This window comes from Eleutherodactylus coqui, unplaced genomic scaffold, assembly GCF_035609145.1.
Source record: "Eleutherodactylus coqui strain aEleCoq1 unplaced genomic scaffold, aEleCoq1.hap1 HAP1_SCAFFOLD_117, whole genome shotgun sequence".
Lineage (NCBI taxonomy): Eukaryota > Metazoa > Chordata > Amphibia > Anura > Eleutherodactylidae > Eleutherodactylus > Eleutherodactylus coqui.
The window spans coordinates 353,442-362,796 of NW_027102100.1; the positions used below are offsets into that span (position 1 = coordinate 353,442).

Consider the following 9,355-nt stretch of genomic DNA (forward strand, 5'->3'; position numbering starts at 1 on the left):
GGAAAGAAACCTACTCACGGCCTTAAAAGTCAACGGGACCTGGGATTCCCAGCCGGTCACCCATACTGGTACTTGCCAGGCCTCAAGCTGGCTGGCGGCCGCGATCTGACGAGAGCAGGCACATTCAGCTTAGAATGCCCGTTGACAGCTCCTCCTCCTTTCCTATGGGCTTTCTGCAGTGCGAACGCACCTCCGAAACGGAAAGTAACCTACTCACGGCCTTAAAAGTCAATGGGACCTGGGATTCCCAGCCGGTCACCCATACTGGTACTTGCCAGGCCTCAAGCTGGCTGGCGGCCGCGATCTGACGAGAGCAGGCACATTCAGCTTAGAATGCCCGTTGACAGCTCCTCCTCCTTTCCTATGGGCTTTCTGCAGTGCGAACGCACCTCCGAAACGGAAAGAAACCTACTCACGGCCTTAAAAGTCAACGGGACCTGGGATTCCCAGCCGGTCACCCACACTGGTACTTGCCAGGCCTCAAGCTGGCTGGCGGCCGCGATCTGACGAGAGCAGGTACATTCAGCTTAGAATGCCCGTTGACAGCTCCTCCTCCTTTCCTATGGGCTTTCTGCAGTGCGAACGCACCTCCGAAAAGGAAAGCAACCTACTCACGGCCTTAAAAGTCAACGGGACCTGGGATTCCCAGCCGGTCACCCATACTGGTACTTGCCAGGCCTCAAGCTGGCTGGCGGCCGCGATCTGACGAGAGCAGGCACATTCAGCTTAGAACGCCCGTTGACAGCTCCTCCTCCTTTCCTATGGGCTTTCTGCAGTGCGAACGCACCTCCGAAAAGGAAAGAAACCTACTCACGGCCTTAAAAGTCAACGGGACCTGGGATTCCCAGCCGGTCACCCATACTGGTACTTGCCAGGCCTCAAGCTGGCTGGCGGCCGCGATCTGACGAGAGCAGGCACATTCAGCTTAGAATGCCCGTTGACAGCTCCTCCTCCTTTCCTATGGGCTTTCTGCAGTGCGAACGCACCTCCGAAACGGAAAGAAACCTACTCACGGCCTTAAAAGTCAATGGGACCTGGGATTCCCAGCCGGTCACCCATACTGGTACTTGCCAGGCCTCAAGCTGGCTGGCGGCCGCGATCTGACGAGAGCAGGTACATTCAGCTTAGAATGCCCGTTGACAGCTCCTCCTCCTTTCCTATGGGCTTTCTGCAGTGCGAACGCACCTCCGAAAAGGAAAGCAAACTACTCACGGAGTTAAACGTCAACGGGACCTGGGATTCCCAGCCGGTCACCCATACTGGTACTTGCCAGGCCTCAAGCTGGCTGGCGGCCGCGATCTGACGAGAGCAGGCACATTCAGCTTAGAATGCCCGTTGACAGCTCCTCCTCCTTTCCTATGGGCTTTCTGCAGTGCGAACGCACCTCCGAAAAGGAAATAAACCTACTCACGGCCTTAAAAGTCAACGGGACCTGGGATTCCCAGCCGGTCACCCATACTGGTACTTGCCAGGCCTCAAGCTGGCTGGCGGCCGCGATCTGACGAGAGCAGGCACATTCAGCTTAGAATGCCCGTTGACAGCTCCTCCTCCTTTCCTATGGGCTTTCTGCAGTGCGAACGCACCTCCGAAACGGAAAGAAACCTACTCACGGCCTTAAAAGTCAACGGGACCTGGGATTCCCAGCCGGTCACCCATACTGGTACTTGCCAGGCCTCAAGCTGGCTGGCGGCCGCGATCTGACGAGAGCAGGAACATTCAGCTTAGAATGCCCGTTGACAGCTCCTCCTCCTTTCCTATGGGCTTTCTGCAGTGCGAACGCACCTCCGAAACGGAAAGAAACCTACTCACGGCCTTAAAAGTCAACGGGACCTGGGATTCCCAGCCGGTCACCCATACTGGTACTTGCCAGGCCTCAAGCTGGCTGGCGGCCGCGATCTGACGAGAGCAGGTACATTCAGCTTAGAATGCCCGTTGACAGCTCCTCCTCCTTTCCTATGGGCTTTCTGCAGTGCGAACGCACCTCCGAAAAGGAAAGCAACCTACTCACGGCCTTAAAAGTCAACGGGACCTGGGATTCCCAGCCGGTCACCCATACTGGTACTTGCCAGGCCTCAAGCTGGCTGGCGGCCGCGATCTGACGAGAGCAGGCACATTCAGCTTAGAACGCCCGTTGACAGCTCCTCCTCCTTTCCTATGGGCTTTCTGCAGTGCGAACGCACCTCCGAAAAGGAAAGAAACCTACTCACGGCCTTAAAAGTCAACGGGACCTGGGATTCCCAGCCGGTCATCCATACTGGTACTTGCCAGGCCTCAAGCTGGCTGGCGGCCGCGATCTGACGAGAACAGGCACATTCAGCTTAGAATGCCCGTTGACAGCTCCTCCTCCTTTCCTATGGGCTTTCTGCAGTGCGAACGCACCTCCGAAACGGAAAGAAACCTACTCACGGCCTTAAAAGTCAACGGGACCTGGGATTCCCAGCCGGTCACCCATACTGGTACTTGCCAGGCCTCAAGCTGGCTGGCGGCCGCGATCTGACGAGAGCAGGCACATTCAGCTTAGAATGCCCGTTGACAGCTCCTCCTCCTTTCCTATGGGCTTTCTGCAGTGCGAACGCACCTCCGAAACGGAAAGAAACCTACTCACGGCCTTAAAAGTCAACGGGACCTGGGATTCCCAGCCGGTCACCCATACTGGTACTTACCAGGCCTCAAGCTGGCTGGCGGCCGCGATCTGACGAGAGCAGGCACATTCAGCTTAGTATGCCCGTTGACAGCTCCTCCTCCTTTCCTATGGGCTTTCTGCAGTGCGAACGCACCTCCGAAAAGGAAAGCAACCTACTCACGGCCTTAAAAGTCAGCGGGACCTGGGATTCCCAGCCAGTCACCCATACTGGTACTTGCCAGGCCTCAAGCTGGCTGGCGGCCGCGATCTGACGAGAGCAGGCACATTCAGCTTAGAATGCCCGTTGACAGCTCCTTTCCTATGGGCTTTCTGCAGTGCGAACGCACCTCCGAAAAGGAAAGAAACCTACTCACGGCCTTAAAAGTCAACGGGACCTGGGATTCCCAGCCGGTCACCCATACTGGTACTTGCCAGGCCTCAAGCTGGCTGGCGGCCGCGATCTGACGAGAGCAGGCACATTCAGCTTAGAATGCCTGTTGACAGCTCCTCCTCCTTTCCTATGGGCTTTCTGCAGTGCGAACGCACCTCCGAAACGGAAAGAAACCTACTCACGGCCTTAAAAGTCAACGGGACCTGGGATTCCCAGCCGGTCACCCATACTGGTACTTGCCAGGCCTCAAGCTGGCTGGCGGCCGCGATCTGACGAGAGCAGGCACATTCAGCTTAGAATGCCCGTTGACAGCTCCTCCTCCTTTCCTATGGGCTTTCTGCAGTGCGAACGCACCTCCGAAACGGAAAGAAACCTACTCACGGCCTTAAAAGTCAACGGGACCTGGGATTCCCAGCCGGTCACCCACACTGGTACTTGCCAGGCCTCAAGCTGGCTGGCGGCCGCGATCTGACGAGAGCAGGTACATTCAGCTTAGAATGCCCGTTGATAGCTCCTCCTCCTTTCCTATGGGCTTTCTGCAGTGCGAACGCACCTCCGAAAAGGAAAGCAACCTACTCACGGCCTTAAAAGTCAACGGGACCTGGGATTCCCAGCCGGTCACCCATACTGGTACTTGCCAGGCCTCAAGCTGGCTGGCGGCCGCGATCTGACAAGAGCAGGCACATTCAGCTTAGAACGCCCGTTGACAACTCCTCCTCCTTTCCTATGGGCTTTCTGCAGTGCGAACGCACCTCCGAAAAGGAAAGAAACCTACTCACGGCCTTAAAAGTCAACGGGACCTGGGATTCCCAGCCGGTCACCCATACTGGTACTTGCCAGGCCTCAAGCTGGCTGGCGGCCGCGATCTGACGAGAGCAGGCACATTCAGCTTAGAATGCCCGTTGACAGCTCCTCCTCCTTTCCTATGGGCTTTCTGCAGTGCGAACGCACCTCCGAAACGGAAAGAAACCTACTCACGGCCTTAAAAGTCAATGGGACCTGGGATTCCCAGCCGGTCACCCATACTGGTACTTGCCAGGCCTCAAGCTGGCTGGCGGCCGCGATCTGACGAGAGCAGGTACATTCAGCTTAGAATGCCCGTTGACAGCTCCTCCTCCTTTCCTATGGGCTTTCTGCAGTGCGAACGCACCTCCGAAAAGGAAAGCAACCTACTCACGGCCTAAAAAGTCAACGGGACCTGGGATTCCCAGCCGGTCACCCATACTGGTACTTGCCAGGCCTCAAGCTGGCTGGCGGCCGCGATCTGACGAGAGCAGGCACATTCAGCTTAGAATGCCCGTTGACAGCTCCTCCTCCTTTCCTATGGGCTTTCTGCAGTGCGAACGCACCTCCGAAAAGGAAAGAAACCTACTCACGGCCTTAAGAGTCAACGGGACCTGGGATTCCCAGCCGGTCACCCATACTGGTACTTGCCAGGCCTCAAGCTGGCTGGCGGCCGCGATCTGACGAGAGCAGGCACATTCAGCTTAGAATGCCCGTTGACAGCTCCTCCTCCTTTCCTATGGGCTTTCTGCAGTGCGAACGCACCTCCGAAAAGGAAAGCAACCTACTCACGGCCTTAAAAGTCAACGGGACCTGGGATTCCCAGCCGGTCACCCATACTGGTACTTGCCAGGCCTCAAGCTGGCTGGCGGCCGCGATCTGACGAGAGCAGGCACATTCAGCTTAGAATGCCCGTTGACAGCTCCTCCTCCTTTCCTATGGGCTTTCTGCAGTGCGAACGCACCTCCGAAACGGAAAGAAACCTACTCACGGCCTTAAAAGTCAATGGGACCTGGGATTCCCAGCCGGTCACCCATACTGGTACTTGCCAGGCCTCAAGCTGGCTGGCGGCCGCGATCTGACGAGAGCAGGTACATTCAGCTTAGAATGCCCGTTGACAGCTCCTCCTCCTTTCCTATGGGCTTTCTGCAGTGCGAACGCACCTCCGAAAAGGAAAGCAACCTACTCACGGCCTTAAAAGTCAACGGGACCTGGGATTCCCAGCCGGTCACCCATACTGGTACTTGCCAGGCCTCAAGCTGGCTGGCGGCCGCGATCTGACGAGAGCAGGCACATTCAGCTTAGAATGCCCGTTGACAGCTCCTCCTCCTTTCCTATGGGCTTTCTGCAGTGCGAACGCACCTCCGAAACGGAAAGAAACCTACTCACGGCCTTAAAAGTCAACGGGACCTGGGATTCCCAGCCGGTCACCCACACTGGTACTTGCCAGGCCTCAAGCTGGCTGGCGGCCGCGATCTGACGAGAGCAGGTACATTCAGCTTAGAATGCCCGTTGACAGCTCCTCCTCCTTTCCTATGGGCTTTCTGCAGTGCGAACGCACCTCCGAAAAGGAAAGCAACCTACTCACGGCCTTAAAAGTCAACGGGACCTGGGATTCCCAGCCGGTCACCCATACTGGTACTTGCCAGGCCTCAAGCTGGCTGGCGGCCGCGATCTGACGAGAGCAGGCACATTCAGCTTAGAACGCCCGTTGACAGCTCCTCCTCCTTTCCTATGGGCTTTCTGCAGTGCGAACGCACCTCCGAAAAGGAAAGAAACCTACTCACGGCCTTAAAAGTCAACGGGACCTGGGATTCCCAGCCGGTCACCCATACTGGTACTTGCCAGGCCTCAAGCTGGCTGGCAGCCGCGATCTGACGAGAGCAGACACATTCAGCTTAGAATGCCCGTTGACAGCTCCTCCTCCTTTCCTATGGGCTTTCTGCAGTGCGAACGCACCTCCGAAACGGAAAGAAACCTACTCACGGCCTTAAAAGTCAATGGGACCTGGGATTCCCAGCCGGTCACCCATACTGGTACTTGCCAGGCCTCAAGCTGGCTGGCGGCCGCGATCTGACGAGAGCAGGTACATTCAGCTTAGAATGCCCGTTGACAGCTCCTCCTCCTTTCCTATGGGCTTTCTGCAGTGCGAACGCACCTCCGAAAAGGAAAGCAACCTACTCACGGCCTAAAAAGTCAACGGGACCTGGGATTCCCAGCCGGTCACCCATACTGGTACTTGCCAGGCCTCAAGCTGGCTGGCGGCCGCGATCTGACGAGAGCAGGCACATTCAGCTTAGAATGCCCGTTGACAGCTCCTCCTCCTTTCCTATGGGCTTTCTGCAGTGCGAACGCACCTCCGAAAAGGAAAGAAACCTACTCACGGCCTTAAGAGTCAACGGGACCTGGGATTCCCAGCCGGTCACCCATACTGGTACTTGCCAGGCCTCAAGCTGGCTGGCGGCCGCGATCTGACGAGAGCAGGCACATTCAGCTTAGAATGCCCGTTGACAGCTCCTCCTCCTTTCCTATGGGCTTTCTGCAGTGCGAACGCACCTCCGAAAAGGAAAGAAACCTACTCACGGCCTTAAAAGTCAACGGGACCTGGGATTCCCAGCCGGTCACCCATACTGGTACTTGCCAGGCCTCAAGCTGGCTGGCGGCCGCGATCTGACGAGAGCAGGCACATTCAGCTTAGAATGCCCGTTGACAGCTCCTTCTCCTTTCCTATGGGCTTTCTGCAGTGCGAACGCACCTCTGAAAAGGAAAGAAACCTACTCACGGCCTTAAAAGTCAACGGGACCTGGGATTCCCAGCCGGTCACCCATACTGGTACTTGCCAGGCCTCAAGCTGGCTGGCGGCCGCGATCTGACGAGAGCAGGCACATTCAGCTTAGAATGCCCGTTGACAGCTCCTCCTCCTTTCCTATGGGCTTTCTGCAGTGCGAACGCACTTCCGAAAAGGAAAGAAACCTACTCACGGCCTTAAAAGTCAACGGGACCTGGGATTCCCAGCTGGTCACCCATACTGGTACTTGCCAGGCCTCAAGCTGGCTGGCGGCCGCGATCTGACGAGAGCAGGCACATTCAGCTTAGAATGCCCGTTGACAGCTCCTCCTCCTTTCCTATGGGCTTTCTGCAGTGCGAACGCACCTCCGAAAAGGAAAGCAACCTACTCACGGCCTTAAAAGTCAGCGGGACCTGGGATTCCCAGCCGGTCACCCATACTGGTACTTGCCAGGCCTCAAGCTGGCTGGCGGCCGCGATCTGACGAGAGCAGGCACATTCAGCTTAGAATGCCCGTTGACAGCTCCTCCTCCTTTCCTATGGGCTTTCTGCAGTGCGAACGCACCTCCGAAAAGGAAAGAAACCTACTCACGGCCTTAAAAGTCAACGGGACCTGGGATTCCCAGCCGGTCACCCATACTGGTACTTGCCAGGCCTCAAGCTGGCTGGCGGCCGCGATCTGACGAGAGCAGGCACATTCAGCTTAGAATGCCCGTTGACAGCTCCTCCTCCTTTCCTATGGGCTTTCTGCAGTGCGAACGCACCTCCGAAAAGGAAAGCAACCTACTCACGGCCTTAAAAGTCAACGGGACCTGGGATTCCCAGCCGGTCACCCATACTGGTACTTGCCAGGCCTCAAGCTGGCTGGCGGCCGCGATCTGACGAGAGCAGGCACATTCAGCTTAGAATGCCCGTTGACAGCTCCTCCTCCTTTCCTATGGGCTTTCTGCAGTGCGAACGCACCTCCGAAACGGAAAGAAACCTACTCACGGCCTTAAAAGTCAACGGGACCTGGGATTCCCAGCCGGTCACCCATACTGGTACTTGCCAGGCCTCAAGCTGGCTGGCGGCCGCGATCTGACAAGAGCAGGCACATTCAGCTTAGAATGCCCGTTGACAGCTCCTCCTCCTTTCCTATGGGCTTTCTGCAGTGCGAACGCACCTCCGAAAAGGAAAGAAACCTACTCACGGCCTTAAAAGTCAACGGGACCTGGGATTCCCAGCCGGTCACCCATACTGGTACTTGCCAGGCCTCAAGCTGGCTGGCGGCCGCGATCTGACGAGAGCAGGCACATTCAGCTTAGAATGCCCGTTGACAGCTCCTCCTCCTTTCCTATGGGCTTTCTGCAGTGCGAACGCACCTCCGAAACGGAAAGAAACCTACTCACGGCCTTAAAAGTCAACGGGACCTGGGATTCCCAGCCGGTCACCCACACTGGTACTTGCCAGGCCTCAAGCTGGCTGGCGGCCGCGATCTGACGAGAGCAGGTACATTCAGCTTAGAATGCCCGTTGACAGCTCCTCCTCCTTTCCTATGGGCTTTCTGCAGTGCGAACGCACCTCCGAAAAGGAAAGCAACCTACTCACGGCCTTAAAAGTCAACGGGACCTGGGATTCCCAGCCGGTCACCCATACTGGTACTTGCCAGGCCTCAAGCTGGCTGGCGGCCGCGATCTGACGAGAGCAGGCACATTCAGCTTAGAACGCCCGTTGACAGCTCCTCCTCCTTTCCTATGGGCTTTCTGCAGTGCGAACGCACCTCCGAAAAGGAAAGAAACCTACTCACGGCCTTAAAAGTCAACGGGACCTGGGATTCCCAGCCGGTCACCCATACTGGTACTTGCCAGGCCTCAAGCTGGCTGGCGGCCGCGATCTGACGAGAGCAGGCACATTCAGCTTAGAATGCCCGTTGACAGCTCCTCCTCCTTTCCTATGGGCTTTCTGCAGTGCGAACGCACCTCCGAAACGGAAAGAAACCTACTCACGGCCTTAAAAGTCAATGGGACCTGGGATTCCCAGCCGGTCACCCATACTGGTACTTGCCAGGCCTCAAGCTGGCTGGCGGCCGCGATCTGACGAGAGCAGGTACATTCAGCTTAGAATGCCCGTTGACAGCTCCTCCTCCTTTCCTATGGGCTTTCTGCAGTGCGAACGCACCTCCGAAAAGGAAAGCAACCTACTCACGGCCTTAAAAGTCAACGGGACCTGGGATTCCCAGCCGGTCACCCATACTGGTACTTGCCAGGCCTCAAGCTGGCTGGCGGCCGCGATCTGACGAGAGCAGGCACATTCAGCTTAGAATGCCCGTTGACAGCTCCTCCTCCTTTCCTATGGGCTTTCTGCAGTGCGAACGCACCTCCGAAACGGAAAGAAACCTACTCACGGCCTTAAAAGTCAACGGGACCTGGGATTCCCAGCCGGTCACCCATACTGGTACTTGCCAGGCCTCAAGCTGGCTGGCGGCCGCGATCTGACGAGAGCAGGCACATTCAGCTTAGAATGCCCGTTGACAGCTCCTCCTCCTTTCCTATGGGCTTTCTGCAGTGCGAACGCACCTCCGAAAAGGAAAGCAACCTACTCACGGCCTTAAAAGTCAACGGGACCTGGGATTCCCAGCCGGTCACCCATACTGGTACTTGCCAGGCCTCAAGCTGGCTGGCGGCCGCGATCTGACGAGAGCAGGCACATTCAGCTTAGAATGCCCGTAGAATGCCCGTTGACAGCTCCTCCTCCTTTCCTATGGGCTTTCTGCAGTGCGAACGCACCTCCGA

General features: G+C 56.9%; 44 pseudogenes; all 44 read right to left on the reverse strand.

Annotated features, from left to right (window-relative positions):
- Nucleotides 1-27: 27 nt before the first annotated feature.
- LOC136596240 (5S ribosomal RNA) lies at nucleotides 28-146 on the reverse strand (annotated as a pseudogene).
- A 279-nt stretch (nucleotides 147-425) lies between these two features.
- On the reverse strand, nucleotides 426-544 carry LOC136596508 (5S ribosomal RNA; annotated as a pseudogene).
- Nucleotides 545-624: 80 nt separating this feature from the next.
- LOC136596865 (5S ribosomal RNA) lies at nucleotides 625-743 on the reverse strand (annotated as a pseudogene).
- An 80-nt stretch (nucleotides 744-823) lies between these two features.
- LOC136596241 (5S ribosomal RNA) lies at nucleotides 824-942 on the reverse strand (annotated as a pseudogene).
- Nucleotides 943-1,420: 478 nt separating this feature from the next.
- Nucleotides 1,421-1,539, reverse strand: LOC136596242 (5S ribosomal RNA; annotated as a pseudogene).
- An 80-nt stretch (nucleotides 1,540-1,619) lies between these two features.
- Nucleotides 1,620-1,738, reverse strand: LOC136596470 (5S ribosomal RNA; annotated as a pseudogene).
- Nucleotides 1,739-1,818: 80 nt separating this feature from the next.
- On the reverse strand, nucleotides 1,819-1,937 carry LOC136596078 (5S ribosomal RNA; annotated as a pseudogene).
- Nucleotides 1,938-2,017: 80 nt separating this feature from the next.
- Nucleotides 2,018-2,136, reverse strand: LOC136596866 (5S ribosomal RNA; annotated as a pseudogene).
- An 80-nt stretch (nucleotides 2,137-2,216) lies between these two features.
- LOC136597311 (5S ribosomal RNA) lies at nucleotides 2,217-2,335 on the reverse strand (annotated as a pseudogene).
- Nucleotides 2,336-2,415: 80 nt separating this feature from the next.
- Nucleotides 2,416-2,534, reverse strand: LOC136596243 (5S ribosomal RNA; annotated as a pseudogene).
- Nucleotides 2,535-2,614: 80 nt separating this feature from the next.
- On the reverse strand, nucleotides 2,615-2,733 carry LOC136595889 (5S ribosomal RNA; annotated as a pseudogene).
- An 80-nt stretch (nucleotides 2,734-2,813) lies between these two features.
- LOC136597524 (5S ribosomal RNA) lies at nucleotides 2,814-2,932 on the reverse strand (annotated as a pseudogene).
- A 74-nt stretch (nucleotides 2,933-3,006) lies between these two features.
- LOC136597245 (5S ribosomal RNA) lies at nucleotides 3,007-3,125 on the reverse strand (annotated as a pseudogene).
- Nucleotides 3,126-3,205: 80 nt separating this feature from the next.
- Nucleotides 3,206-3,324, reverse strand: LOC136596244 (5S ribosomal RNA; annotated as a pseudogene).
- An 80-nt stretch (nucleotides 3,325-3,404) lies between these two features.
- Nucleotides 3,405-3,523, reverse strand: LOC136596672 (5S ribosomal RNA; annotated as a pseudogene).
- Nucleotides 3,524-3,603: 80 nt separating this feature from the next.
- Nucleotides 3,604-3,722, reverse strand: LOC136597529 (5S ribosomal RNA; annotated as a pseudogene).
- An 80-nt stretch (nucleotides 3,723-3,802) lies between these two features.
- Nucleotides 3,803-3,921, reverse strand: LOC136596245 (5S ribosomal RNA; annotated as a pseudogene).
- Nucleotides 3,922-4,001: 80 nt separating this feature from the next.
- Nucleotides 4,002-4,120, reverse strand: LOC136596712 (5S ribosomal RNA; annotated as a pseudogene).
- Nucleotides 4,121-4,200: 80 nt separating this feature from the next.
- Nucleotides 4,201-4,319, reverse strand: LOC136596247 (5S ribosomal RNA; annotated as a pseudogene).
- An 80-nt stretch (nucleotides 4,320-4,399) lies between these two features.
- LOC136596248 (5S ribosomal RNA) lies at nucleotides 4,400-4,518 on the reverse strand (annotated as a pseudogene).
- An 80-nt stretch (nucleotides 4,519-4,598) lies between these two features.
- Nucleotides 4,599-4,717, reverse strand: LOC136596249 (5S ribosomal RNA; annotated as a pseudogene).
- An 80-nt stretch (nucleotides 4,718-4,797) lies between these two features.
- LOC136596713 (5S ribosomal RNA) lies at nucleotides 4,798-4,916 on the reverse strand (annotated as a pseudogene).
- Nucleotides 4,917-4,996: 80 nt separating this feature from the next.
- Nucleotides 4,997-5,115, reverse strand: LOC136596251 (5S ribosomal RNA; annotated as a pseudogene).
- Nucleotides 5,116-5,195: 80 nt separating this feature from the next.
- On the reverse strand, nucleotides 5,196-5,314 carry LOC136596520 (5S ribosomal RNA; annotated as a pseudogene).
- Nucleotides 5,315-5,394: 80 nt separating this feature from the next.
- Nucleotides 5,395-5,513, reverse strand: LOC136596867 (5S ribosomal RNA; annotated as a pseudogene).
- An 80-nt stretch (nucleotides 5,514-5,593) lies between these two features.
- Nucleotides 5,594-5,712, reverse strand: LOC136597128 (5S ribosomal RNA; annotated as a pseudogene).
- Nucleotides 5,713-5,792: 80 nt separating this feature from the next.
- On the reverse strand, nucleotides 5,793-5,911 carry LOC136596714 (5S ribosomal RNA; annotated as a pseudogene).
- An 80-nt stretch (nucleotides 5,912-5,991) lies between these two features.
- On the reverse strand, nucleotides 5,992-6,110 carry LOC136596252 (5S ribosomal RNA; annotated as a pseudogene).
- An 80-nt stretch (nucleotides 6,111-6,190) lies between these two features.
- Nucleotides 6,191-6,309, reverse strand: LOC136596253 (5S ribosomal RNA; annotated as a pseudogene).
- Nucleotides 6,310-6,389: 80 nt separating this feature from the next.
- On the reverse strand, nucleotides 6,390-6,508 carry LOC136596254 (5S ribosomal RNA; annotated as a pseudogene).
- Nucleotides 6,509-6,588: 80 nt separating this feature from the next.
- LOC136596255 (5S ribosomal RNA) lies at nucleotides 6,589-6,707 on the reverse strand (annotated as a pseudogene).
- Nucleotides 6,708-6,787: 80 nt separating this feature from the next.
- Nucleotides 6,788-6,906, reverse strand: LOC136597268 (5S ribosomal RNA; annotated as a pseudogene).
- An 80-nt stretch (nucleotides 6,907-6,986) lies between these two features.
- LOC136597123 (5S ribosomal RNA) lies at nucleotides 6,987-7,105 on the reverse strand (annotated as a pseudogene).
- An 80-nt stretch (nucleotides 7,106-7,185) lies between these two features.
- Nucleotides 7,186-7,304, reverse strand: LOC136596258 (5S ribosomal RNA; annotated as a pseudogene).
- An 80-nt stretch (nucleotides 7,305-7,384) lies between these two features.
- LOC136596259 (5S ribosomal RNA) lies at nucleotides 7,385-7,503 on the reverse strand (annotated as a pseudogene).
- An 80-nt stretch (nucleotides 7,504-7,583) lies between these two features.
- LOC136597166 (5S ribosomal RNA) lies at nucleotides 7,584-7,702 on the reverse strand (annotated as a pseudogene).
- An 80-nt stretch (nucleotides 7,703-7,782) lies between these two features.
- Nucleotides 7,783-7,901, reverse strand: LOC136596260 (5S ribosomal RNA; annotated as a pseudogene).
- An 80-nt stretch (nucleotides 7,902-7,981) lies between these two features.
- LOC136596532 (5S ribosomal RNA) lies at nucleotides 7,982-8,100 on the reverse strand (annotated as a pseudogene).
- An 80-nt stretch (nucleotides 8,101-8,180) lies between these two features.
- Nucleotides 8,181-8,299, reverse strand: LOC136596868 (5S ribosomal RNA; annotated as a pseudogene).
- An 80-nt stretch (nucleotides 8,300-8,379) lies between these two features.
- On the reverse strand, nucleotides 8,380-8,498 carry LOC136596261 (5S ribosomal RNA; annotated as a pseudogene).
- Nucleotides 8,499-8,578: 80 nt separating this feature from the next.
- On the reverse strand, nucleotides 8,579-8,697 carry LOC136596715 (5S ribosomal RNA; annotated as a pseudogene).
- Nucleotides 8,698-8,777: 80 nt separating this feature from the next.
- LOC136596262 (5S ribosomal RNA) lies at nucleotides 8,778-8,896 on the reverse strand (annotated as a pseudogene).
- An 80-nt stretch (nucleotides 8,897-8,976) lies between these two features.
- On the reverse strand, nucleotides 8,977-9,095 carry LOC136596264 (5S ribosomal RNA; annotated as a pseudogene).
- Nucleotides 9,096-9,175: 80 nt separating this feature from the next.
- Nucleotides 9,176-9,294, reverse strand: LOC136597306 (5S ribosomal RNA; annotated as a pseudogene).
- Nucleotides 9,295-9,355: the final 61 nt, after the last annotated feature.